Source organism: Puma concolor, chromosome B1 (assembly GCF_028749965.1).
Source record: "Puma concolor isolate L17-30 chromosome B1, mPumCon1.1.hap2, whole genome shotgun sequence".
Taxonomy (NCBI): domain Eukaryota; kingdom Metazoa; phylum Chordata; class Mammalia; order Carnivora; family Felidae; genus Puma; species Puma concolor.
The window spans coordinates 144957926-144984047 of NC_141670.1; the positions used below are offsets into that span (position 1 = coordinate 144957926).

At 41.4% G+C, this 26122-nt stretch overlaps 1 protein-coding gene and 1 non-coding gene across 4 annotated transcripts in view; one reads left to right on the forward strand and one right to left on the reverse strand.

Annotated features, from left to right (window-relative positions):
• SHROOM3 (shroom family member 3) overlaps positions 1 to 26122 on the reverse strand; it is a 327995-nt gene that overhangs the window by 231170 nt on the left and 70703 nt on the right. The gene's annotated exons all lie outside the window — the stretch shown is intronic.
• On the forward strand, positions 9698 to 9830 carry LOC112859195 (small nucleolar RNA SNORA3/SNORA45 family). Its single transcript, XR_003223494.1, has one exon. It is a non-coding gene; the product is annotated as a small nucleolar RNA SNORA3/SNORA45 family (small nucleolar RNA).

The window sequence follows — 26122 nt, forward strand, 5'->3', positions numbered from 1 at the left end:
GACATTTGGGTTGTTTCCACTTTTTGGTTACCATGAATAATGCTGCAATAAACACTGCGTACGTCTTTTTATGTGAGGTATGCTTTCATTCCTCTGGGGTCTGTACCTAGGAATGGAATCACTGGATCATGTGGTAATTCTATGTTTAATATTTTGGGGAACTGCCAGATTGTTTTGCAGTCACTGCACCATTTTGTACTCCTACCCAAGATGAATGAGGACTCCGATTTCTCAACATCCTCCTCAGCACTTGTTATTATCTCTTTTATTATAGTCATCCTGGTAAGTATGGATACAATGATATCTCACTGTGGTTTTGATTTGCATTTCCCCCTCCTCTCTTTTTGGTTCATTTGTTTTAATATTCTGACTCCAGTTTTTGATTCCATAAAGACCTGCCTATGGTCCTCTGGCTCTTTCACTGCTTCTCACCCATTTCATGTGCTCACTTCCTTCCTTACCTCTCTTAATGCCCATCAGCTATCATTATCATTAGTTATTTGCATAAACCCTCAGCTCTTTTGCCCTTCTCTCCCTTCCTTATAAGTCAACTGGCAAAACCCCAGTCTTGGTTAAATTGAGATTTCTATCTTCTCTACACTTTTATCTGCATAGATGAAAGTGGCTGCTCTCAGTTTAAATCCATGACCTTCAACCTCAAGTCAGCTCTTAATGCTACTTGGCAATTCTAAATGCATTCAGTTGGCAATCCCAAATCCATTCATTCTTCCACTCCCCTGGTCAATCATGGCTTTGTCGTTCTCCCGAGACCTTCAACCCCTCATCACCACCCTCACATTGACTTTGTCTTCCAGTTTCACCAAGAAAATACATGCAGTCAGAAGATGACTCCTCAAAATCATACCACCACATGACTCATTCTATCTACATATATTTTGTCATCCTTTCTGTTACTAGGGATGGACCAGCTATAGCAATGCTTTGGTTTGTGCACAAGATCCCATCCTTTGTCATCTGTTTAAATATACTATTCCAGCAATTGTCCCCTCTCAGGCATTATCACATTTTTCCATTCTATTGGATTATTCTCACCGCTGGAAAACATTCTATTATTTCTTCATCTTAAATTAATTTAAATTCTCCCAATCCTACCTCCTTACCCAGCTCTAACTCCTTTTCTCCATATATGGCCTATATCTAATCTGAACTCCAGGGTAACATATTCAATTGCTTACTGATGGATGTTTATTTGGCATCTCAAATTTTATAAGGCTAAAATTAAACTCCTGGTATTCTTCCTGAATCTTCATGGTGTTCTTTTATGGCAAATAGCATCACTATCTTCCAATGTTTTGGATCAAAAACCTTGAAGAAGTTGCTCTCACGTTACACATTGAATCCTTCAGCAAAGCCTAAATTGCTACCTTCAAAATATGTTCACAATCTGACTACTTCTCACCCCCTAACTGATCTCTGACCTGCCATCATCTCCTACCTGGATATTTAGTGGGATCCAAACTGGTGTTCCTGCTTCTGCCCATATGTTCTTCCTACTCACTCCACATCCCTACCCCATAATGTGTATTCTTTCTCTCTTTTTAATTTTTTCCAGATTTATTGAGATATTATTGACATATAACATATATAAGTTTAAGGGGCACAACATGATGGTTTCATACATGCCCCATAATGTATTTTCAGCACTGTAGCCAGAGTGATCTTTCTAAAACTAAGTCAAACAAGGGCACCTGGGTGGCTCAGTTGGTTAAGCATCGGACTCTTGATCTCAGCCCAGATCATGATCTCACTGAGATTGAGCCCCACATCAGACTCTGCACTGTGTAGAGCCTGCTTAGGATTCTCTCTCTCTCTCTCTCTCTCTCTCTCTCTGCCCCTCCCCTGCTCACACGTGCATATGTGTGTGCACATGCTCTGTGTGTGCACGTGCTCTCTCTCTCAAAATAAATAAACTTAAGGGGCGCCTGGGTGGCGCAGTCGGTTAAGCGTCCGACTTCAGCCAGGTCACGATCTCGCGGTCCGTGAGTTCGAGCCCCGCGTCAGGCTCTGGGCTGATGGCTCAGAGCCTGGAGCCTGTTTCCAATTCTGTGTCTCCCTCTCTCTCTGCCCCTCCCCCGTTCATGCTCTGTCTCTCTCTGTCCCAAAAATAAATAAACGTTGAAAAAAAAATTTTTAAAAATAAATAAATAAAATAAAAAAATAAAATAAATAAACTTAAAAAAGAAGAAACAAGTCAAACATGTCACTCCTCAGCTTTAAACCATCTAATGGCTTCCCAACCCACTCAGGGCAATAACTCAAGTCCTCTTAATGGCTTTCTTGGTCCTACACAATCACACAATCTGCCCCCTCTGTATCTCCTTGACCTTTTCTTCTGTCACTCTCCCTTGGGGGTATTCTACTTCAGCCACCCTGGCTTCCCTAAGATTTCCTGACTGCCCAAGTACACATCTACTGCATGGTCTTTGCACTTGATGGTTTTGTTGTTGTTGTTTGGGGCACTTTCTCCCAGGTAGCCACCTGACTCATTCCCTCTCTTTCTTCAGGTCTCCTACATTATTCATAAGTTTAGCAAAGACTGTTCTAAATTAGAAAATTGCTGGCATGAGATTGGAAGGAGTTTGGAATAAAAGAGAGAAGAGAAAAGAAAAAGCATGTTTAAACTTTGAGGTTCTCCAAAGGCCAGGGTCTAGTTGCTTTACTATTTGGTTGAATCCTCACATCCTATGAGATGAGGATGATTATATAACCATTTCACAGATGAGATACAAAGGCAGAGAGGGATTAAGTCATAATCTCTCATAAATGTCTAGCAAATGGTGGAGCTAAGTGTCCAATCAAAAATCTAACCTCAGGGGCGCCTGGGTGGCGCAGTCGGTTAAGCGTCCGACTTCAGCCAGGTCGTCGGGCTCTGGGCTGATAGCTCGGAGCCTGGAGCCCGTTTCAGATTCTGTGTCTCCCTCTCTCTCTGCCCCTCCCCCGTTCATGCTCTGTCTCTCTCTGTCCCAAAAATAAATTTTAAAAAAACGTTGAAAAAAAAATTAAAAAAAAAAAATCTAACCTCAAAACCAGTCTACTACATCACAGATTTCTAGCTTCCTATTTGGTTGAGAGCAAGCTGGGATGCCTGTTACAAAATTCAAATATTTGCAAAAGTAAAGAAATCAATATGGCTTATTTTTGTAAATTCTTCACCTTGACTGTACCCTCAAGTGAAACTTATGTGTTCAACTGAGGGTTAGATTCCAGGGATTCCTGGCAATCTTTCAACTAATCATCTGGGATCATTTTTTCAAGATGAAATTTCCAACAAGTAGTCCACTACACATGGATGCTTGTCAGCAGATTTACTCCTTCCAGTTGCTACTAAGGAGGCATCAACTGCAGGGCCTGCTAGGGAAGGAACTGAAAGGAAAGTAATTTGTCAATGGCTTTACTCAACAGGGTCACTTCCCAAAATTCCATGCTGGGTGGCCCAAATGTTTAGAAATCCATGCTCCATAGACCTTCTTTTGAGATGAGTTGTAACACTGGTCCTCATGCAGATGCCTGAGAAAGCATGGGGGTGTCTGACTCCCCCTGTTATTATGCTGCTGTGACCCACCCCCACATCCATTATCTTTCAATTATCAGCTCAGCATTTCTTCCACCCCCTCTGGCCTATTCTTTGCTTCTGACCTCTGACTTACGTATTTGCTTTTCCCTGTCTGGAATCCTTGCCCAAACTGACTTCAATCACTCAAAACTCTGTGCTGTAAGGAGGGAGATGGATGTAGGGGAGCAGTAATAACCAAGTGACTCCAATGGAATTGTTTGCGGCATGCCTTACAGCCAACCTCTCTCCACTTATTTTATGGTGGTGGGTTATTCATTAAGTGACCATGAACCATCAGCAAGAGGCTGGTTTCTATTCTAGATTAGTTTTCTATAAACATTAAATCAGCTCAATAAAATAGCTAATGTAAAATTTCTTACCAAATCTTGTTTCAACTTCCTACAGTGGAAGTTGAATGAAATGATGGTCAGAATATTATGGAACAGTCCCCTACGTCTTATTAATTGCCATCAGTATAACTGCAACTTCCAGCTAGAAATGTTTCCCAGGTGCTAATTAAAGTTCATCAACCTAACAATCTGAAGAGGTCAAAGAGTATTGTACCCATTTTACAAAGGGGGAATGTGATGTAACTTGCTACAGAGCCCAATCTTAAATATGAGCAAGGAATTGGAATTCACACTGAGTGTAACTCCAGAGCCCATTAGGCAACACACCTTCTGATGGCTGGCAGTATCCCATGGAAAGATTAAATTTTGTTTTTCTTGTACTGGTTTATTTAAAAAAAAACAATATATTGAGTACCTACTGTGTGCTGGGTTTGGAAGATATATTAACATTTGGTTTTTATTCCCTTATAAGCTAGTTAAAAAGGAAGGGGATATAAAAAGGAAAGATGGCTAGCAATGTAAGGTAGCATTTCCAAGTGTCAAACGTGAATTAGAAAAAGGAAATGCTGTGTGAGCTCTGGTTCAGACCAGAGAATAACCACTGACGCCAGGCAGGACCAGGATGGTCTTTTAGATGGAACGGGTATTGACCTGGACCTGGTTGGCTCTTAGGCCATTTGCTGTAAGGGCTCTTGAATGATATAAAACTTGAGTTGGAGAGGTAATCTTTTCTATGGTCCCCAAGGAAGAAATTGAAAAAAGGACAATGGAACCTGCCCTGTTAAGGCCAGTTTCTCCTTTTAGAAAAAAATTCATGGTCAGTGAATACTTTAACATCAGGTGCAGACGTTAAAACAACCATCTTGAGGTTTAGACATTATTTGTGGTTTATCCAAAATTCAAATTTAATGTCCAATATTTGAATTTGCTACATCTGGCAACCCTACTCTCACTGCCACAACCTGTTCAGAACTCCCTTCCTTGAATATCTTTTATTGGCTTTGAAAAGAAGAACCTTTGGAAAGGGGAAGAAAACAGGTCAACTTTGCAGACCTAGGAGCTTGATTTGGCCACTGCAGGCAGAGGTGAGTTCAGAGGGGGAGAAACCTCACATGAATCAAACTCATAGGAGACTGACACATGGATCAAAACCACCCAGCCTTGTGGTTCTAAACTACCATGTTTTCAGCCAGTGCCTGGAATGGCCTTCTTCCATCATTTGCTTGGTAAACTCATTTACTCATTTATTTATTTAGTCAATTCATCCATTGAGTTAGCTAGTATCGGTTGAAGATTATATTAGAAGCTGAACATCTAGACTTCCTTCGCTGTTGCAGCAACAATCATCCCAATAACAGCTAATACTTTGGGGGGCTTGCCATGAGCTAGGCACTGTATTAAATGCTTTCTATCCGTTAAGCCATTTCATGTTTACAGAACACTATAATGTATGACTATTATTTACATTTGACCAAAAAGGACATTGAGGCATAACAAGGCTAAAACAAAACAAAATAAAACAAAACAAAAAAACCCCACTTGTTTTCGGTCATGCATCTAATACTTGTGGGAGGCAGGATTTGAATCTAGCAGTTTTCAGAGCCTGTATAGTGTCTAAACACTATATTAAGCTGCCTCCTTTTAAAAACCCTTTCCTCCTGATTCTCCCCTTCCCCAAGTTAGTTATTTCTGTCCCCAGGCACATGTACCACTGTGAACTTAGTAAACTTCATTAGTAAATTTGTTTCAACTGCATCATAGTAAATTTGAATTTGTTTCAAATTCGAATTAGTAAATTTGTTCTCTGCTTACATGTCTGTCTCCTCAATCAGACAGTAAGCTTCTCCAGGGCAAAGACAACACCTTATTTATTTTGTATCTTCAGTGCCTAGTACAGTTTATGTCCTAAAATAAGTGGTCAATACATACAGTTGTACTAATTTCTTGCTAGCTGTGGTAAGCTAGAGTGATCCAAGTATTAGTCAGGGTTGATGGAGGAAAACAGAAATTAACCTAAGTATTTTAAACACAGGGAATGTAACAGAGGGAATTGGTTGTATAGATAGTGGATGAGCTCCCAAGCCACGGTGGGAAGCCACCTGCACCCCTGCCTCCATCTCCAAGAGGCCGGAAATCTGCCTGATGGAGCCATGGCCGGCAGGATCTAGTGCATTAGAAAAGATAAAACCATCATCACGCTGTCTGAGCTCAAGAGACAGGAGATATAGCCTGGCTCTGCCTTCCTCCCCTCATCCCTCCAATCATTCATCTCTCATTGGCCAAACCCTGCTAGAAACCTGTTGACTATGGAGATTGAGAAGTGTGGCCTGCAGGGTTAGCCCTCTTGGGGGAGGGGCCAGACTGACTTCAAGGGCAAAAAGACCCAGAACAAGAGGCAGAGCACCCATCAGAAAATGCACCTCTTTTGTGACCATGCTGAGAAACTGCAGGGTAATGAAGCTGACCACCCCTGCGGTGCTAGGTGACAGTGTCATGTGCTTGTCCTTTGGTGTCCCATCATCATCTAGGCTCCATGAGGATACCACTTTTCTGCTAACTTACTATGTGTCAGCTAAGTCTAAATTCACTTGGATTGGTCTACATCTTTCTTTAGGTTTCAGGTGACAATGACAATGAACGCTTGCTGAGCTTCTGCTTTGCATCGGACATTGTGCCAGGTCCCGGGCCATAGATCCCAAAAAGTGAGAGAGCCTGTACATCACAGAATTCTTGGTCAAGGGAAAACAGACAACTAAACAGCTGATTTATCTGCCACATGGTAAGATATGACTATGGTAAGCACATACGTGCAGTTGGGGACTCCAATGAGAGTCACACCCACCTCCAAAGGGTTGGAAATGTAGGGGTATGATCGTTTTATGAGAGTTTAATCTACAAAATCAATGCAAGTGGTTCAGAGTGGAGACAAGCAAGGACAAATGAAAGATATGTAATAGCCCCTAAAGCTCCACGCAGCTCTGAAATCCCAGGAGAACTCTGTGTTCTACACACACATCGGAACACCACCTTAGAGCGCACCTATTATATACCACGCATTGAGCCAGGTTGTTCCATGCATAATTTCTTTTACAGGGCCTCTGAGTCTCTGAATTTCAATCCCTGAATGCTTGAACTTCATAAATAAAAATTTTACAAACGGAGAATGATGCAAGACTTTCTTGGTCCTGCTCACAGTCATAGAACCAAATAGTTGCAGAGCAGACATTAGAAACCCAGGCTCCAGATTCCCATTTCTGCTCTAAGACACAAACTACCCCAGACACAGGAGTGTGTTCTACCATTGCAAAAATAAAACTTGGCTAAAGTAAGACTCCCTTGATTTCCATTTAGTTGGTAGCTTCCCAGGCTGAGTGCCAACTCCTTTTTTTAAAAAATTAAGTGCATGTAATATTTGGATAATATTTTTCACATTCAAACAGTTGATTGGGTCAATAAAAGAAGGTGGTGGTTTTATATGTTTATCATTATGTTTTTAATTGTTTTTTTTTTTTTTTTAAGTAGGCTTCATGCCCAGCTTACAGCCCAACGTGGGGCTTGAATCCTGAGTTCAAGACCCTGAGCTCAAGATGTGGGCTGAGATCAAGAGTTGGACATTTAACCAACTGAACCACCCAGGTGCCCCTTATCATTTTGTTTTTTAAATACAAAACCTTTGCAGGGTATGTTGCATTTAAACGTTCTACACCAGTAGCGAGCTCATTCTTGGCTTTTCCACAACAGTGTTCTCTAAGATGAGATAGAGACTCTTCACCTCTGTCTTCTGTCCCCAGTCATCTACCGGTGGAGCTGGGGGAGCAGCTGGCTCCCTGAAGACAAATGGGAACAGCCTGGAAACAGGCTTTAGAGCGAGGAGTACAACAGTTTCTGACTCCATTGGGTTTCTCTGGGAAATCACAAAACCTCCCATAGGTTTTTACGTGTTTATTCCAGTTTAAGCATGCTACTGCCTTTTATAGTCTTACCACTTCTCTGACCCTAATATATACATAGCTACGGTGAGCACAGCAGTGAAGTGAACTATTATGAGGCATCCGTAAGTAAAATGAAACAAAACAATAGCTCATCAAGACACATTTAAAAAAAATCCCAGCCCTGATTCTTCCTGTGTATTGGAAATGAACCACAGGTGGCTCTAAAGTTTGAGGAAATTATTTTATTCCCACTGGAACAAGACACTGAAGTGTTTGTGCTTTCTAGCTACTTATTGTAAAAGAAGGAAACTTGAGGAGCAAGTGGACAGAGAGAGTTGGGGTTTATTCCAATGACCACCATCGCTGACATTCCTGGAAAGGAATTATTTGTTTGATGGCTTTGCTCATGGCTTTCAGGATTCTCCTTGTGCAATGGAGTGGGACGTAATTATCTGTTAGACATTTTCCAAATGCTAGCTGAACTGGATGGCTGGCCATGGACTCTACACACAGGGCCTGCTGTCATTTGGTAATCACTAGGTGCTGTAGTGAACACTTTTCAGGGGGGCGGGGATCTGTATTTAAATCTTTAAACAAATCCCATGCGGAAGATACAGTTATGATTAACGGATGCAGAAGTTCAGATTATGGTGATATTTCTAATCCTTTTCCCATCACAGCACCTCCATCTCTTGAGGGAAGGCTCAAGTTTGGACAGGGTTAATGTATCTTGCCGAGGTTAAGAAAGTGACCCAGCTGAGATTTAAACCCAAGGCTGTGACTACAAAAATTGTGCTCTTAAATGTGATTCTAGGAACAAAATCAATAAGAAATAAAGCCTTGGTATGCTATACCATTCAATTCGTGAGAAAGTTCTATCGTATTGCTAACATTGAGAAGATAGTACCAAATCACATGAGTGCGGTCAACATTAAGGCCTAGAGCAAAGCTACTAAGCAGTGTGATTTATGCCCTAACAAAGATATTCAAAAGAATAAAAATTATGTAAACCTTCCCCCTCCCCCCAAGCTAGATAGAGAGGTAATTAGGGGCGCCTGGGTGGCGCAGTTGGTTAAGCGTCCGACTTCAGCCAGGTCACGATCTCGCGGTCCGTGAGTTCGAGCCCCGCATCAGGCTCTGGGCTGATGGCTCAGAGTCTGGAGCCTGTTTCCGATTCTGTGTCTCCCTCTCTCTCTGCCCCTCCCCCGTTCATGTTCTGTCTCTCTCTGTCCCCAAAATAAATAAACGTTGAAAAAAAAAATTAAAAATAAATAAATAAATAAAAATATATATATTTGTTGGGCTAGAAGAAAAGCAAGAAAGAGAGTAAGTCACTGGTCAGTGTGATTAACAGAAAGTCCAAACCTGGGGTTAGGGGTGATAGAAACCCTCAGAAGAGTTTGAGGATCTCAGAGCAGGAGACTTGTGCCTTCACTCCCCATTAATAATCCTGCAAGGAAAGATTCTCACAGAGAGCCTACACCAACACAAGGGGCTATAGTAGAGTAGGACAAGTTAAGCCAGAGAGACCATCTGAGATAAATCTGCCACCACCAAGCCCATATTTCCTGGAGTGTCAGAGCAACACTCTGAGCAGCCGATGCTTTCCCATGGCTTCCCTCACACCCTTCCCGCGTGAGACTGGGCAAAAGTGGCTGAAGGAAAGCCAGTGGCTTGGGAATGCCCTTATCACCATGTGTAACTGGAAGCCAAAGAACAGAGGTGTACTATGGTCATCAGCAGTGAATGGCAGTGAGGATAGACACCAACAGCCAAAGCCAGTTCAGGAGAGACCTCCTCACAAGGAGAACCTCGCAGTGGCCCTCTACTTAAATGTCCAGATCCTGTAGAGAGTCCCATCCTGACATAGTTCTTATCCTGATGTGCTGGAGTTTTCAGAGAGAGAGTCTGCTGGTCTTGAATCACCGGCGAGGGTAGGCAGCACCCCCAGTGGTGCCCACATCAGAAACATGCACTCACTAGTTCCTAGATGAAGTAGCTTGGCAGGCATCTTTTCTCATACCCATGAGGGAATTGGCAGCTGCCGTGGTGTGTTATAAACCCTTTTCTCTTTCCTCTAGGACTACTTTGAAGTTCTGGGGAAGGAAAACCTCTCAAAGCAGACTGTCATTGTACAGGTAAAATTCTTTAGCAAGAACTGAAGAGAAGATTAAGGGTGTGGCTTTTTTTGAGGCGGGGGGGGGGGGGACAGAGGGTTGTGTCCCGGTGGTTTGAAGTCATGGAGGAAGGGCCGTTGAATACTAACCAGTGCTTTTCAAAAGAGGAAAAAAAAAAAAAAAAAAAAGGACTGGATTTTAAATCACAAGTAGTTGAATTTTACTTTGAATTAGAAAGATTTAGTTTTCTATTATCAAGAAGAAATTGGGGCTTATGAGTTAATTTAATTCAATTTTAGGGAAATAAAATTACTTCTTAGCTCACTTGACATTTATAAGAACAAAAATTTATTCCCTTGACACATTTTAGTGTAAATTCACTGTTAACTATTTCATTTTTTTTTTTACCACTTCAATTTTATCTCAAGTTTCAGAATGAGAGGCTTGAGGTCTTCCTAAAGGAGTTCTAAGTGCAGGAATTAAAAGGATCTTTTTAGGAGATGTAGCAGGGAGCACTGGGGTTGACACCCAGTATTCACTGCCCCCTTCCTTCACTCTGAAGCAGACTAGGTGACTGTGCCTCCTGTCGCATCAGGGTGAGCCACTGTGTGGCTGCCGGACTGGTTCAGGAAAGCCCAGCGTCAGCCAGTCAGCACATGACATGTGTTGGCCAGGGTGTTAGTTGAGGATGATCAGCCAGCACCAAGGGCAGGCCTCCTCTCTCTCGAGATGAACCCTGAAACATGGAGCCAGCCTTAGTTTGAAACTGACACCAGAAGAAGGTAAAGATGTCTGGCAAAGTACTAAACCAAATCAACCCTGAAACCACTGCTTCTGAACTTTCCAGTACTGAGTCAGTTGCTCTCTTACTGTTTAACCCAGTTTGAGTTGAGCTTTGTGTTACATGCAGCCAAAAAGCCCTGAAATGTTGCAATTGGACGAAGGGACTTTCTTAGCTTCTAAATCTCAATATATGAGTAAGAAACCTCATACTTTAATGCCTTTTTTTTTTTCTATAAGAGTATTCAATGCGAAAAGCCAACAAAGAAGTAAAAACACCTTCTACCAAGTGAAAAACCCAGGGCATCCTTTGTTTCCTGTATTTCACATTTATCTTCTGTCCAACCTGTGGCATCATTCTCCTGGTGACCTCCGCACAATGGGTCTAGCTTTCTTTCCCTTCCTCTCTCTTCTTTCCTGAGGAGGATGAGGAGAAGGAGAGAGAGAAGACAGGCAGATAGGCAGGCAGTTGGACATCAGCAACAGCTCCCTGCTTCTGATTGGGTGGGAGGAACATTCCTTCTTAGCTCTTATATAAAACCAAGAATGTGTGCTCCCATTGTTCAGGGATATTGGGTGACTCCAAGAGAACAATCCATTCCACAAATTCCACTGACAACTCATGACCAGGTGATGCAAGCAGGGGACACAATACATGTTGATTGTTTGATCTGTCGTGGCTCTCGGGGCTGGCAGCTACAGGATTATTATATTTCACTCACTGTTTCTCTCTCACAAACCACTCCTAGTCTCTCTTGGTTACCTCCCAGGCCAGAGTTTAGAACAAGCCACCGGACAGGAACTTATCAGAGTGCAAACATTGACTTTACAATGTGGCAGTTAAAAATAACCTGCCAGAGACTCCAAGTGCGTCAGGGAGGCGATTGTCCTGCATGGTATACGTGTACCCAAGACTTCCTCCGGGAGGCCTTCTCTCCCACATTCTTTTCTTTCCTTCCTGTAGCTACAAACTGATGATATTTGAAGGGAGCCACTGTCTTTAGGATGTTAGATATTTAAATTTCTTCCCTTTCCCATCTACTCTTTGCCTTTTGGGATAACAGACAAATCCCAAAGTTCCTGGTGCATAGAATAGCCATGCATAGGAGCCTACTACCGTTAACTCATTCATTCATTCATTCATTCATTCATCCATCCATCTGGCATCCAGATCATGTGGATGCAGGAAGAGAGGTACAATTCCCAAGGCTTGGTTTCAGCTCACAAAGCCAGCAACGAGGTCAGGAGGAAATCCGAGGCTAAAGTCCAGATTGCTCTGTGGGCAGCACACGGGTAAAGCTCAGGGCATGGCCAGGGAAGAGCAGAGTATAAAGCAAAATATTTTCAAATGTGATATAGGTGGGTAAATGTCCCCTGCTAAATAATAATAATTGGATCCCTACACCCATGCTGAAGCAAGGATGGGTTTAGAGTCAACACCCTGGTAGTTAGAGCTAAATTAGAGTGGGTTCTGTGCTTGGAAGAGTGAGATGAAAGAACCTTGAAAAACTCTACTGAAAAAAACTCTCAAAACCTCTACATTAAACAATCCAATTGGAAAATGGGCAAAAGACATGAAGAGACATTTAAACCAAGAGAATATATGATGAACATGAAAAGGTGTTCAACAGGACTAACCATTACAGAAGTGAAAATTAAGATCACATTGAGATATCATTAAATACCTGTTAGAGTAACTAAAATAAAAATATAGTAATAATGCCAAATGCTGGCAAAGATATGGAGAAATTTGATCTCTCATACATTGATGGTGAGAATGTAAAATGTCACAGCCACTCTGGAAAGTAGTTTGGTAGCTTCTTTAAAAACTAAACATACACTTACCATATGACCCAGCAACTATACTCCTAGGCATTTATCCCAGAGAAATGAAAACTTATGTTCTGCATAAGTACACAACTGATGACAGTAGCTTTATTTGTAATAGCCCATGACTGTAAACAACAAAAACATCCCTCAGTAGGTGAGTGGTTAAACAACCTATGGTATATCCATACCATGGAATACCACTCAGCAATAAAAAGGAATAGCATTTATATTATATAACATTACCAAAGTGACAAAATTAGAAATGGAAAACATATTAGTGGTTGCCAGTGATTAGGGACTATGTAGGAGTAACATGAAGGGGCTCTTTGTGGTGATAGAATTGTCCTGTATCTTAATTATACTAGTGACTACATGAATTTATATATGTGATAAATGGCATTTTCAGACAATATATGTGATATTCTTAAAGAGCCTAGGCCAGTTTTATAGATTGTCCCCAAATTTAGATTTGTCTGATTATTTCTTCATGATTAGATTCAGGTTAAATTTCATATATATATCATGAATTTATATATGTGATAAAAGTATACACATGCATTGTACCAATATCAAATTCCTGGACTTGTTACTGTACTATAATTAGGTAAGATATAATAAACATTTAGGGAAATTGGGTAAAAGATTCACCAGAACACTTTTGTACTATTTTTTGCAACTTCCTGTAAATCTATAATTATTTTTTTAGTGTTTATTTATTTTGAGAGAGAGAGAGCAGGGGAGAGGCAGAGAGAGAGGGAGAGAAAATCCCAAGCAGGCTCCAAACTGTTAGCACAGAGTCTGACATGGTGCTTGAGCTCATGAACCGTGAGATCATGACCCGAGCCAAAATCAAGAGCCAGATGCTTAATCTGCTGAGCCACCCAGGCTCCCCTCTATAATTATTATTTAAAAAAAATTTTTTTAACCCTACAAAGAATTTCTGGACATAAGCCAGATGCTGTGAATTCTGTGGTTTGGTCTATCCAGTATCCATTGACCAACAGTCTCCTGTTTACTATGCCCATGTTTCCTCAGTGGAACCCCCTCTTGGTCACTTTCCACCCAGATAGTTCCAGTGAAAACATATGACCTGGGCCTGAGTGGTGAATACATCATGTTCTCCTAAGCCAGTCTAGACTGGACTTTGCTGGAGCTGGGATAGAAATGATTGCTCTTTTGCACTGGACTCAAATCTGGAAGGATGGAGGTCTAGGAACCACATAGGGGGCTGTGAATGGTGCTGTTGCCAGGGAAACATAAGTGAGAAATAGAGGAAGAAATTCCTTTTAGAGGAAATCACGTAAGCCTTGTGTCCAGTCATGCCTGCCTTTGGACTGTTCTGCTTGTGAGCCAACACATCTCCTAAATTCCGGACCAGGTGGCCCTCTGCTGGTTACCATAACACCTATATACTTAACAGTTAATGTAATCCCAGGAGAGAAAACGGTCTACTCTTTCAAAAACCAAAAACACACACAGCTCTCAGGGTTGCCCACAAACCCATCTCCCTGTACCGGTGGTATTGATGGAAACCTGTTCTCTGGGGATCCTGGCCACAAAGCCACTGAAGCAAGACTTGTAGGAGCTGATGCTGAACCCTAACATCTCCCTTGTGGGAACCTAAGGGGTGGGGTGGGAAGAAGTCACGTCTCGTTAAACAAGGAGGAATACTGATCTCCTGAGGGGATAATATTTGGGTCCCTGTCTCTGCCTCTAACTCTACATGTCATTCTGATTTTTCATTTTCACATGTTATTTTGCTTACCATTTTGCTTCCAAATTCCCTCATGGGTCACTCTGTTTTTGCCTCCTTTCTCTGGTCTGCCCCAGTCACAATATCCATAGTTCTGACCCAGCCTGGTCTCTGTCCACCTCTCTCTTCTCCCTCATGAGGCCCCACAGAGGTCTGAGGCCCACGCCTTCCCTCTCCTGTAGCCCCTGCCTCACCATCTCGGTGAAAATGGGGTTCTTCCCAGCTGTGATCTGGGTCCCAGCTCCTCAGGTCTTGTGTGGTCAATGATCTCTGCTCTCTGTTATCTTCAGCCTGAACTTTCTGCTGGCTCCTTCTCCTCAGCCTGTACACATGCCCCAGTTTCTCTCCTCGTGTGAAAACAAACACTGATCCTAACCCTTTGCCTCCTGATAACTATTGCCTATCTCTCTGCCCTTCTCAGGCAAGTTTCTGGAAAGAACATTCTACCTTGATCGGCTCTATGCTTCCTTCCCTTTTATTAAATGCCCAGTCCTTGGCCATCTGGCCTCTGCCTTATTGAAACTGCTGTCAGAGACTTCCCAATTGCAAAATGGAAAGGACTGGTGTGAGTCTCAGTGCCTTCGGTCCCTGTGTGCTGTCTGATGTGGCCACCCACTCCCTCCTCACAAACACCCTCTCATGGACTTCACTGATGCCACGCTCCTGGCTTTCCTCCCACCTCTCTCCCTGTCCTCCTCTCCTTGGTCTCCTTTGCCAGGCCTTCTTTGTTTGCCCTGCTTCTCAGAGTGTCTGGCCTTCTACTTGTCATTACATTCTTATTGTCTCCCCACTATAACTGGGAAATCTCCTCAGAATCCATGACTTCACCTAACACCAATATGTGTACAAGTTGCCAAGTCCATTTCCTGGGCTTCAGGTCACCTCCCTGGAGGCCCTCTACCTGGGCCTTCAAGTTCCACATGTCCAAAGTGAGCATAGCCTAGATCTCCCTCCACCACTCTCTGTCTGCAGCCCTTCCTCTCTTCCTCCTGCACCCCCTGCAGGGAGGGACAGCACCAACCACCCAGGCACCCACGCCTCCCCTTCCTCTCTCTATGTGGTCAGCAAAAAAGCCCTCTGGGTTCTAGCTCCCCCCCAGCTCTCCCCTCACCCACATCCTCCCCTCCTGTGATGTCCCTTGTTTCTTATCTGTTTGTCCCACCTGGCTTGGCTCCAGGCTTCTCCACATACCTAGCCCCCAAACAAAAATGTGCTCTGTTTATACCTTGCTTAGAGCCCTGCCTTGGCTCCTCCTGGTCTTCCTGGTGAAAGGCTTCTCTCGATGCAGCACCCTCACTGACATTCTTCCTGCCTCTCTGCAGGCTCCACTCCCACCATCTTCCAGCATGCACCCTTTGCTCCAACCATTCCGGGCTGCTGGCAGCTCCCCAAGTGTGCCCTCACCCCTGCGAATGACCCCTACACTGTTCTTCAAAACTGTTGGTTTGGTTTGGGTGTCACTTCTCATGGAAACCCTTCCTGATGTGCCCAAGCCAAATTAGCTTCATTGTCTCTGTTTTTGTCACACATGCACTGAGATCATGATGATGCATGTCCCTCAACTGTGTCCTCCATAACTTTGAGATAGCCTATGGGCAAGGGCAGCAGCTGCTGCTGCTGCTGCTGCTGCTGCTGCTGCTGCTGCTGCTTCTTCTTCTTCTTTTCTTCTTCTTCTTCTTCTTTTGTATAGCCTATTTTTTCCCCAAATTTTGTTTTATTTTGAAACACTTCAGACATTCAGAAAGTTTGAAAGAATGGTGCAATAAACACATACCTTTCACCCAAATTCACCGTGTATTTACATTTCGTCACATTGTGCACTCTTCCATCCTCTCCCCTCCCTCTATACCATCTTTATGTGCTATGCTGGGTTGAATAGGGTCCTCCCAGGATTCTATCTACCCAGTACCTCTGAATACAACCTTATATGGAAATAGGGTCCTTGCAGATATAATCAAGACATGATGTGGTCATACTGGATTAGAATGGGCCCTAATCCAGTGATTGGTGCCCTTATAAGAAGAGGGAAATTTGGACAAACACACAGAGAGAATATCACGTTAAGATAGAAGCAAAGATGGAAGTGATACCTGGAAGAGACAAGGAAGGCTTGTCTCACCTACAGGCTTCAGAGTGAGCGTGGCCCTGTCCCCACCCTGATTTCAGGCATCTGACCTCTCAGACAATGAGAAAATGAATTTCTGTTGCTTTAAGCCCCCCAGTTTGTGGTAATTTCTTATGGCAGCCCCCAAAAACTAATAAAATTACTTTATTTAGAGAGAAACACAATAATATGCAGTTGACCCTTGAACAATGTGGGGGTTAGGGGCACTGACCCGATGCAGTTGAAAATCCACTTATAACTTTTGACTCCCCAAAACTTTACTAATAGCCCACTTTGACTGAAAACCTTACCAATGACATAAATAATTTGTTAACACATATTCTTTATGTTATATGTGTTATATGCTTATTATAATAAAGTAAGGTAGAGAAAAGAAGATGCTATTAAGATCATAAGAAAGAGAAAATACATTTACAGTGCTGCATTTATCAAAAAAATTATGCAAATAGACCTGCACAATTCAAACCTATGTTGTTCAAGGGTCAACTGTAGATATTAATATACCTATTAATATAAAATATAAAGTCAATGGGGTGCCTGGGTGACTCGGTTAAGTGTCCGACTTCAGCTCAGGTCGTGACTTCATGGTTTGTGGGTTCGAGCCCCATGTCAGGCTCTGTGCTGACAGCTCAGAGCCTGGAGCCTGCTTCAGACTCTCTCTCTCTCAAAAATAAAAATAAACATGAAATAAATAAATAAATACATAAAATAAAATATAAAGTCAGTGTGTAACATAAATATAAAATAGTTATTAATATATCTATTAATATAGATATAAAACCTTTTTTTTTACTGAATCATTTGAAAGTTTTAAAGATCATAACATTTCTCTCTCAATACTTTAGTATATATCTGTCAAGAGTAAAGACGTTCTTTCATAATTACGATTATCACCATACTCCAAAAATGTAGCCTCAATACAATATACTATAGATTACATGCAACACATAATATATAAGTAATATATATTTGAACTTCCCAATGGCCATAACAGTGACTTAATAGCTTTAAAAAAAAGTTCAGGATTCAATCAAAATTTAGTTATTTATTTATCATGTTTCTATAATCTCCTTATACTGCAACAGTTCCTTGTCTTTTTTTCTTTTTTCTTTTCTTAACATTGATATTCTTAAAGGGCCTAGGCCAGTTTTATAGATTGTCCCCAAATTTAGATTTGTCTGATTGTTTCTTCATGATTAGATTCAGGTTAAACAACTATGGCAAAGAACGACAAGGGTGACATTGTGTCTTAGTACATCACATCAGGAAGCATACTATGACATTCATTGTTTTGTTTTTTCTTAATTTATTCCTTTGAGTATAGCTGACCCATAATGTTTATTTCAGGCATACAACACAGTGATTTGACAGGTTATATGTCATGTGGTGCTCACCACCAATGTAGCTCCAGCTATCTGTATGATACTTGATTTGATTACCAATACTTATTATTGATAATGGTAAGCTTGATCACATGGTTAAGGTAAAGGACTGTGTCTTATTGTATTCCCAGTATTTATCAATAGGCCTGCGAGTCAGTAATTGTCCACTGAATGAATGAGTAAAAGAATAAATCAGTAAATGAAGTAGAGTAGTATGTACTGGAAGTAAAAAAATTTGAAAATTTAACAACATGTGCAACTTCACGTTAATCATCTACATCACCTCCTGTTAATCCTGGACGTCACTGGGCCACAGTGACTATGCCATCCACACTTGTACCATGTTAATGTTCTGCACTAAAATGTGAAATTTTTGTGCAAGCAGAGTGGTATTGGCTTATAGAGAATTCAGCTGGGAGCTGGGAGCTTTGGAACATAGCTGTCAGGATGGCTGGATGTAACACTCAAAAATAAAGCAAACTACATCTTACTGACTTGACTGTCATTATTTTCTTCCAGGATATTTTATTTAGGTCCCAGAAATTTAGGCCAGTTTTCAGAGTTCACTAATATGTTTGTAACAGCAAATTATAAAATGTTAATTTCGAAAATTATCTGTTTATCTTTCAACACACATACAGCCTTCTGATCACTTAAAACCTCAGGGCTTATTGCCTGTAAATCAGTTTCTGTCCACCATGTTTAATCATTGGTCAATATTTTTACAAAGATACTCACTTTAATCAAAATGAATGTTAGAGATAAGATCATGAATGATTAAAAAAAAATAAAAGCCTTTTATTATAGAACCAAATACTAATGGAACCATATGATTTAGCTAACTCTTTTGATTTTAACAGCAGCTACCTCAGCAAGTTACCTCATATCCAAAGATGGAAATAATGAACTTTGATTGCTATAACAGGAGTTGTTGATTCTCTTACACAGTGCGAATTCTCTTTTATAATACATGGTCCCTAGTTTTGGTTGCCCAAATATTGGGGAAAAGCTGTGGTAATTATTCTAAGTGGCTTTGTCTGGACTAACTTCCCACATTGTGTGAGGCACCGGCATAACCACACTGGTTAAAAAAAAAAAAGTTGATGAGCTCCCCTTTGCTTCAGTGTTTATGAGGTACAGCATGCAACTAACGGAAACGTGGGTGGCACTAACAGAAATTTAGTAGGTATAAAAATGCAGTCCATAGACCGTGCTTGTTGCACTGTATCCACTTCTGGACGTCATTCTAACAGAGATGGGGCAATCTGGATCACACACAGGAGTGTCATCAAGCAATGGTATTAAAAGGGAAGTCTTGGGAGCCAAACCACCTGGGTTCAAAGTTAGGCTCTGTTATTACAAGCTGTATAGCTTTGGGCACATGACCAAACCTCTCTCTGCCTCAGTTTCCTCATCTATAAAATGGGGGTAGTGCTTACCTCATAAAGTTGTTAAGGGATTTACATGAATTAATATATATGAGTTGCTCAGAATGACACCTGGCACATAATATGTAACCAATAAATGTTGACTATTATTACTAGCATTGTCATCAACATCACCATGATCATCAGGAACACCTGGTGAAAATAAAGCAGGGAAAATTAAAAAAAAAAAAAGACTTGGAGGGATATGACTCATCTTCTCAAAGGCTTGAAATGCTGCCAACAGGAAGAGGGATTAGATGATTTCCATGTGACCCGGGAGCACATCTAACATCAAAGGGTATCAATTACAGGAATTCAGAACGGAGCTCACTATATGGGCAATATCGTTTTAATGGTCAGAGTTACCTGAAGATTAGAGGCTTGCCCTAAATGAGGGGTGTCCTAGGTTACTGAGGTATTCAATCCTACCCTGGATGATCCTGTGGGATTTAGGAATTAGCTGGAAGACTGAATTAGATGATCCAAAAGAACCTAGCCTTGTGGGTCTATGGTCAAGTACACCCATTAAAGCATCAAGCAGAAGGTTGAAGAATGATTAAGATATAAGAAGCTCTATACATATCAGAGCCCCTATATTGCAACACTACCACAACTCACACCTCCCAAATCTACTCATGAGTCATCCTGATTTCTACCTGATACTCACATAAACAGGAAAGATGTAGTAAAGACATATCACCTCAATAATACACTCAGAATCACATACAGAAACATAAGAAGCACCTTAATTTCTAAAATCAGTCAGTGTATATAGTAAGAATCACATAGTCAAAATTGGCCTGAAAAGTCAAGAAACGCACCACCTTAGCAACTGCCTCTTTGTAAGCTGAGCACAGTTAGTTGTCCCCTGCCCGCCCCCACGCCCCCACAAAGTGTTGGAAATGATCTCTGCTTTTCTGGTTCAGCACTAAATAAAGGGGTTGGCTTGAATTTAAGTGCCAAGTTCTATGAAGAACATATATGTTTAGACAGTACATTCAGTCAGGGGGAAGAGAGATTGTTCCATGGCAAGATGAGAATAAATGAGACCAAGGAGATTCACGCCACACGCCGCACCCCCCTTCTCACTTCAGGACACACTCAATGAGTAGAACATCAAGCCAAGTTGATTCTCCTATTTTGCCTATTTCTTTTCTTTTTCCTGTTTATCCAAATGCACAGAGTTGAAGTCACTCAAGTTAAATGCACCCTTCTGAACATTTAGGAGCAAACTGGGGATTCTTGTCAGCAATCACTCTTTCAGTCCATGGTTTCTATGACTTCTCCCTGGCCCCTGAAGATGTGCTTGATTGTTTATCCAACGCCCTCCTCTCTTCTGGGAAAGGCACCCCCTTCTTTGCAGGAACTGCCCCTTCCTGGCTGCAGTCTGTGATTCCAGGGTACCAACCAGAGTGCCTCAGTGGCCACATGGCAGGCATGTGACCTAAGCAAGGCCAATCAGGAGCCTTCCCTGGGATTTCTGCATTTGCAGGGAGTAGATCTCAGCCTACTGGGCTGAAGAAGACAACAAGCAGAAAGAGGCGATGTTGAGGGATGGAGAAAGGGTTCCTGGCTCCACTCAATGTCCCAGTTCCACTTGTCTCTAGGGTCTGGCATGCCCCTGTCCTTCCTGTGGTGATCCAATAAATAGCTTCTTTTTGCTTAATTGGGTGTATGTCATTTCCAATAAAAAGAAACTTCAATACAGCCCTTAAGGGTTTGATTCCCTAACCTGTACCAATCTTAATATTCTGCAGGTAAATAAGAGAGTACACAGAAATAAGCTTGGATGCCTGGCACCAAACTTGTTATGGTACATGTTTGGAAATATGTTCATTTTCCAGCAGCCTCCATAGAGCACTACCAAACCTGAAGAGCCATTTAAATCCTTTCAAATCATTCAGATCATGTAACACACACACATACAAAGAAAAGGAAGAGAAGAGAAGAGAGGAAAAGGAGGGGGCGTGGAGGAGAAGACAGAAAATGAAAGAAAACTGTATGCCTTAATGAGAATTCACTCTACTTTTGCCTGTCTTTCAAAGTTACCAGATAGGGGTGCCTGGATGGCTCAGTTGGTTAAGCATCCAACTCTTGGTTTCAGCTCAGGTCATGGTCTCACAGTTTATGAGATTGAGCCCCGCATTAGGCTCTGTACTGACAGTGCAGAGCCTGCTTGGGGTTCTCTCTCATCCTCTCTCTCTGCCCCTCCCCTGCTTGTGCGCTCTCTCTCTCTCTCTCTCAAAATAAATAAATAAACTTAAAAAAAAAAAAGAATTCAAAGTTACCAAATAAAGGCTCCCATTTAACCACAACAAACATTTACTGAGCACCTGGTATGTGCTAGAGGGGGGTATGGGTCAGAGACTATACAGATGAATACATGTAGTCCCTGCCCTCAGGGCGCTGAGCACCTAAAGGATTCTTGAGGTTTGAGACTTCTCAAAGTACCTCTAACAGATTCATTGATTCTTTCCCCCCTATGTATCAGAAGTTGAGATAATTTGATACTTGATATGATTAGTAAAAGTGTAGCTCTCATTCTTCATTAGGAACACACATAGACACACATACATACAGTATCAAAATAACCATCTTGCAATTTCTAAGAATTATTTGAGTAGAAATTTTCCTACAACAAATACATCTCTTGTTTTGAAATACGACCTTCTGGATTAAAAAAAAAAAAAACTGAATTAAGGAAGTTTACCACGAATAATTCATAGCGTTTGCTTTGGAAGAAAAAAAGGCTTTGTGTCCCATTCCTAACATTTGCCATTGTTCTGTTGTAGCCACAATGCTGCAGTGAGGCAGCTAGTAGGTTGTTCAACCCACATCCTTTTACAGGTGTGCACCTAGGAGGCCTTGGCTCCAGGAGCAGTCTGAGGTCACAGGGTGACGAGTTCTGGCCCAGGGTGCTACTTTGCAAACACCTGGCCATTTCTTCTCTCTGCTAGCATACTTAGGTCCTCATTGGCCTGGGAATTAACAGAAGAGATCCCATGACGTTTAAGAAATTTCCAAAATGACTTCAGTCACTGACTGAAGTCTTAATTTCCAAAAAGAAAAAGAAAAAACCCTAAGATTTCTCTAGTAAGTCGGCAACTCAACTAAGAGAAATTCTTTAAATTTCATTTGCATGGACAAGAATCCCAAATCTTATCTCTCTATCTAGCACAGCATCTGAAAAAATGACAAGTTAGTCAGAGAGGAATTCTGAGAGGCCACACAATCTGAGTTTAGATCAGCAGAGCTGAGACCAGTCTGCTGGGCATGCAGGGTTAGGAATATTTTGTACTTGGGATGCATGCATCTTTACTGCTGGGAATGGGGAAGGGAAGGGAGTGGACCTCTGGACATTCTGTCTTTAACAGTCCAGGTAATTTGCCTACACCCATTCAGTGCCCACTGCTAATAAACGAGGGTGACTCACCAGTTCCTAGACAATGAGGGTGTGATCCAGGATGGGCAAATACATGGACTCTTCCCCATCTGCACCATGGCAGGCATAGTTCACCTATCAAAGCTCAGACTCCTTTTACAACAGAGCAGACCAGGCAATTGTGATTTAGCAGAAACCTTACTGTTACCCTTCAAAGGGTCTTTTGAGCACTAAGTATCTAGTCCCTTTGTAAGATTGGGGATAAGAAAGTCACCAAGTCATATCACCAGGGAATGTATTTGAAGACAGTTTTAATGATAATGAGATGAACAGAAGTCTCACAAAGTAGGAAAGGACTTTCTCAAGTGAGAACATAAATACCACATCAATGAATTCTGGGTATGATGAAAGTTTGGCTGGAAACAAAACTCCCTGCATTGGCTCACTCAGAGGAGGTTCCCAGGTCTCCCTATAATACTTTTGTTCACAAATTTCCCCTGTATTTGTGGACTGGAGCTGGAATTAGAGGTAGCAGCATAATTCATGAAAGGGACCCAGGACCAGAAGCTTAGAGAACCAAGACTAGAGGCCGAAGTCTCCATTGATTGGACTTTTCCCAGGGACTGGCACTGGGACTTTGTATTTCTGTAAGGTATTTAATGCATTATTTCTATTCGCTGATGGTTTGGGTTTCTTTTCTGTTTTTTTTTTTGTTTGTTTTTTGTTTTTTGTTTTTAATCATATTCATTTTCTCATAAATCATGACCAAAGTGCTGTTACTGGCGTGTCAGCTGACTCAGGCCATTCAGTGCAGGGACTACTCTGGGTTCCCAGGGAGGGGCTCAAGTAAGGTAAGGTCTGATGGCCTTGCAAGGGAACCCCATCCTTCACACCATGAGCATCTCTGCTTAGAGCTTCATCTGCTCTCAACGCAGAAAACTAATGGGGCAGAGACATAGCATAATTTGAACTTTAGAAATATTTTCATAATATGAAGGGTGGATTTTAGGGGGGGACAAGATTAGAGACTAGGAAACAACAATACTGCAATGGATCAGGCTAGAGGTGAAGAAATATGGAGAAAAAAGAATAAGTTTGAGTAGTAGGACGAGGTCAAATTAGCAGCCTCGGTAACTGATTGACCACAGAAGGTGGAGGAGAGGGAAGACTATGTGGTGGACCAGAGGAAGAGAAGGACCAGAACCCCCATCTCCTCTTAGTCTACTGTTCGTTTCCATAATTTTCCACTAACCTGACTTTCCCGACCTCTCTCATTGTATTTGTGTCATTATGTAGTATCATTTCTGATTATTAGAAGTGACTCACATGTAATCATAGCGATGCCAGGCCCTATGTCAATAAGCTGAGCTTTCTACCCATCTGTTGTTTGAGAATAGGTCAAGACCAATTCACGTGCAAGATTGACTTCATAAAGTTGTACCAGTTGGGTAAGAGTGATAAGTCATCGATCCTACGTCAGAAGAAAGACTTCTCAATGTGGGACTTCTCAGTATGACCATAAATAATGGAATTATATTTGGCGATGGAGAACCTTTATTCAGACAAGCCTCAGCTTGAATTTGAATGGTTTTTAAATGTAATATCCAACTCTAGTTAATGACTGATTCTGCAAACCAAGACAACTTTCACATCCTCAGTTCATTAATTCCACTGAAATAAAAACAAAGCCACTGAACCATTTAAGGGCAGATGTCAACTAGAAGACTGGAAACAATGGTCAATTTGTTAATTAGAAATGCAAAAGGTGGGGCGCCTGGGTGGTGCAGTCGGTTAAGTGTCCGACTTCAGCCAGGTCACGATCTCACGGTCCGTGAGTTCGAGCCCAGCGTCGGGCTCTGGGCTGATGGCTCAGAGCCTGGAGCCTGTTTCCAATTCTGTGTCTCCCTCTCTCTCTGCCCCTCCCCCGTTCATGCTCTGTCTCTCTCTGTCCCAAAAATAAATAAACGTTGAAAAAAAAAATTAAAAAAAAAAAAAGAAATACAAAAGGCAATAATAAATAGGCAATAACAATTTGAAGACCACAGTTCAAATGACCCCCAAAGAACAATGAGAGAAATTTTCTATTATGTCAAAAATCATGGAATCAGTCTCCCTTTCTCCTCTTTTAGTCTCAGTTTCTTTCTTGTGCTAAATATTTTTGTTTGTTTTTTAAATGTTTTCTCTTCCACTTTTCCCCATTGCTTTTTTCTCCTTCCCCATACTTCATTTTTTATTATAATTGGGTTATATTTCAAATAGTACTTCTCTTTTTTTTTTAAGTTTACTTACTTATTTTGAGAGACAAAGAGCGTGGGCTGGAGAAGGACAGAGAGAGAGGAAGAGAGAGAATCCCAAGCAGGCACTGTGCTATCAGTGCAGAGCCCAACTCGGGACTTGATCTCACTAAGCATGAGATCATGACCTGAGCTGATACCATGTCAGACACTTAACCAACTGAGCCACCCAGGCGCCCCTCAAATAGTATATTTTTCAAATAAAGTTTCATGCTTCATAGTTTATCATGATATAATTTACATACCATAAAATTAAATTCACGTGTCATAAAATTCACCTTTGTTAATCACACAATTCAGTGGTTTTTAGTATATTCACGTTGTCATGCAACCATCACCACCATCTAATTTCAGAACATTTTCATCACCCCAAAAAGGGGCTTCATATGCATTAGCAGTTACTTCTCATTCTCCCCCACACCCAGCCCTGGCAACCACTAATCTTTCAATCTGTATGGATTTACCTATTCTGTACATTTCATATAAATGGAGTCATACAACATGTGGCCTTTGTGACAATTTCACTTAGCACAATGTTTTCAAGGTTCCTCCATGTTGTAGCATATATCGGTGCTTTGTTCCTTTTTTATGGCTGAATAATATCCCACAGAATGGATATATTCCATTCAGTTTATCGATTATCAGTTAATAGATATCTAGGTTTCCCTTATTTGGGGGATATTATGAATAATGCTATTGTGAACATTCATATGAACATTTGTGTGGATGTGTGTTTTTACCTCTCTTGGGTATATACCTAAGAGTGGAGTTCCTGCTTCTATGGTAACTCTACATTTAACTTTTTCGAGGAACTTCTAAACTGTTTTCCAAAGTGCCTACAAAATGTTACTACACTTCATACTTTTCACTTAAATACTTAGGCTTTTAGAAACTGAAAAAAAAAAATCCATTAAGTTGCCTCTTGCTTTCTATTAGCCTTTGATTTAGTTTTTATAGGTCATTCATCCTCAGTAAACTCATGGGTTCTACCCCAGTCCAGAAACTGTAGCAGCAGAATATTATAATGATGAGCTAATGAATATGCAGTAGTATATCACTTTTTAAGGATCAAAAATGTCTGACCTAGATAAGAAAAAGCAAAGTCCCAAGTCCTCTAAATTTCTCCCTTATCTTCAGCATTTTCTCAATGCCTCCCAAGTGAGGACAGAGATTTGT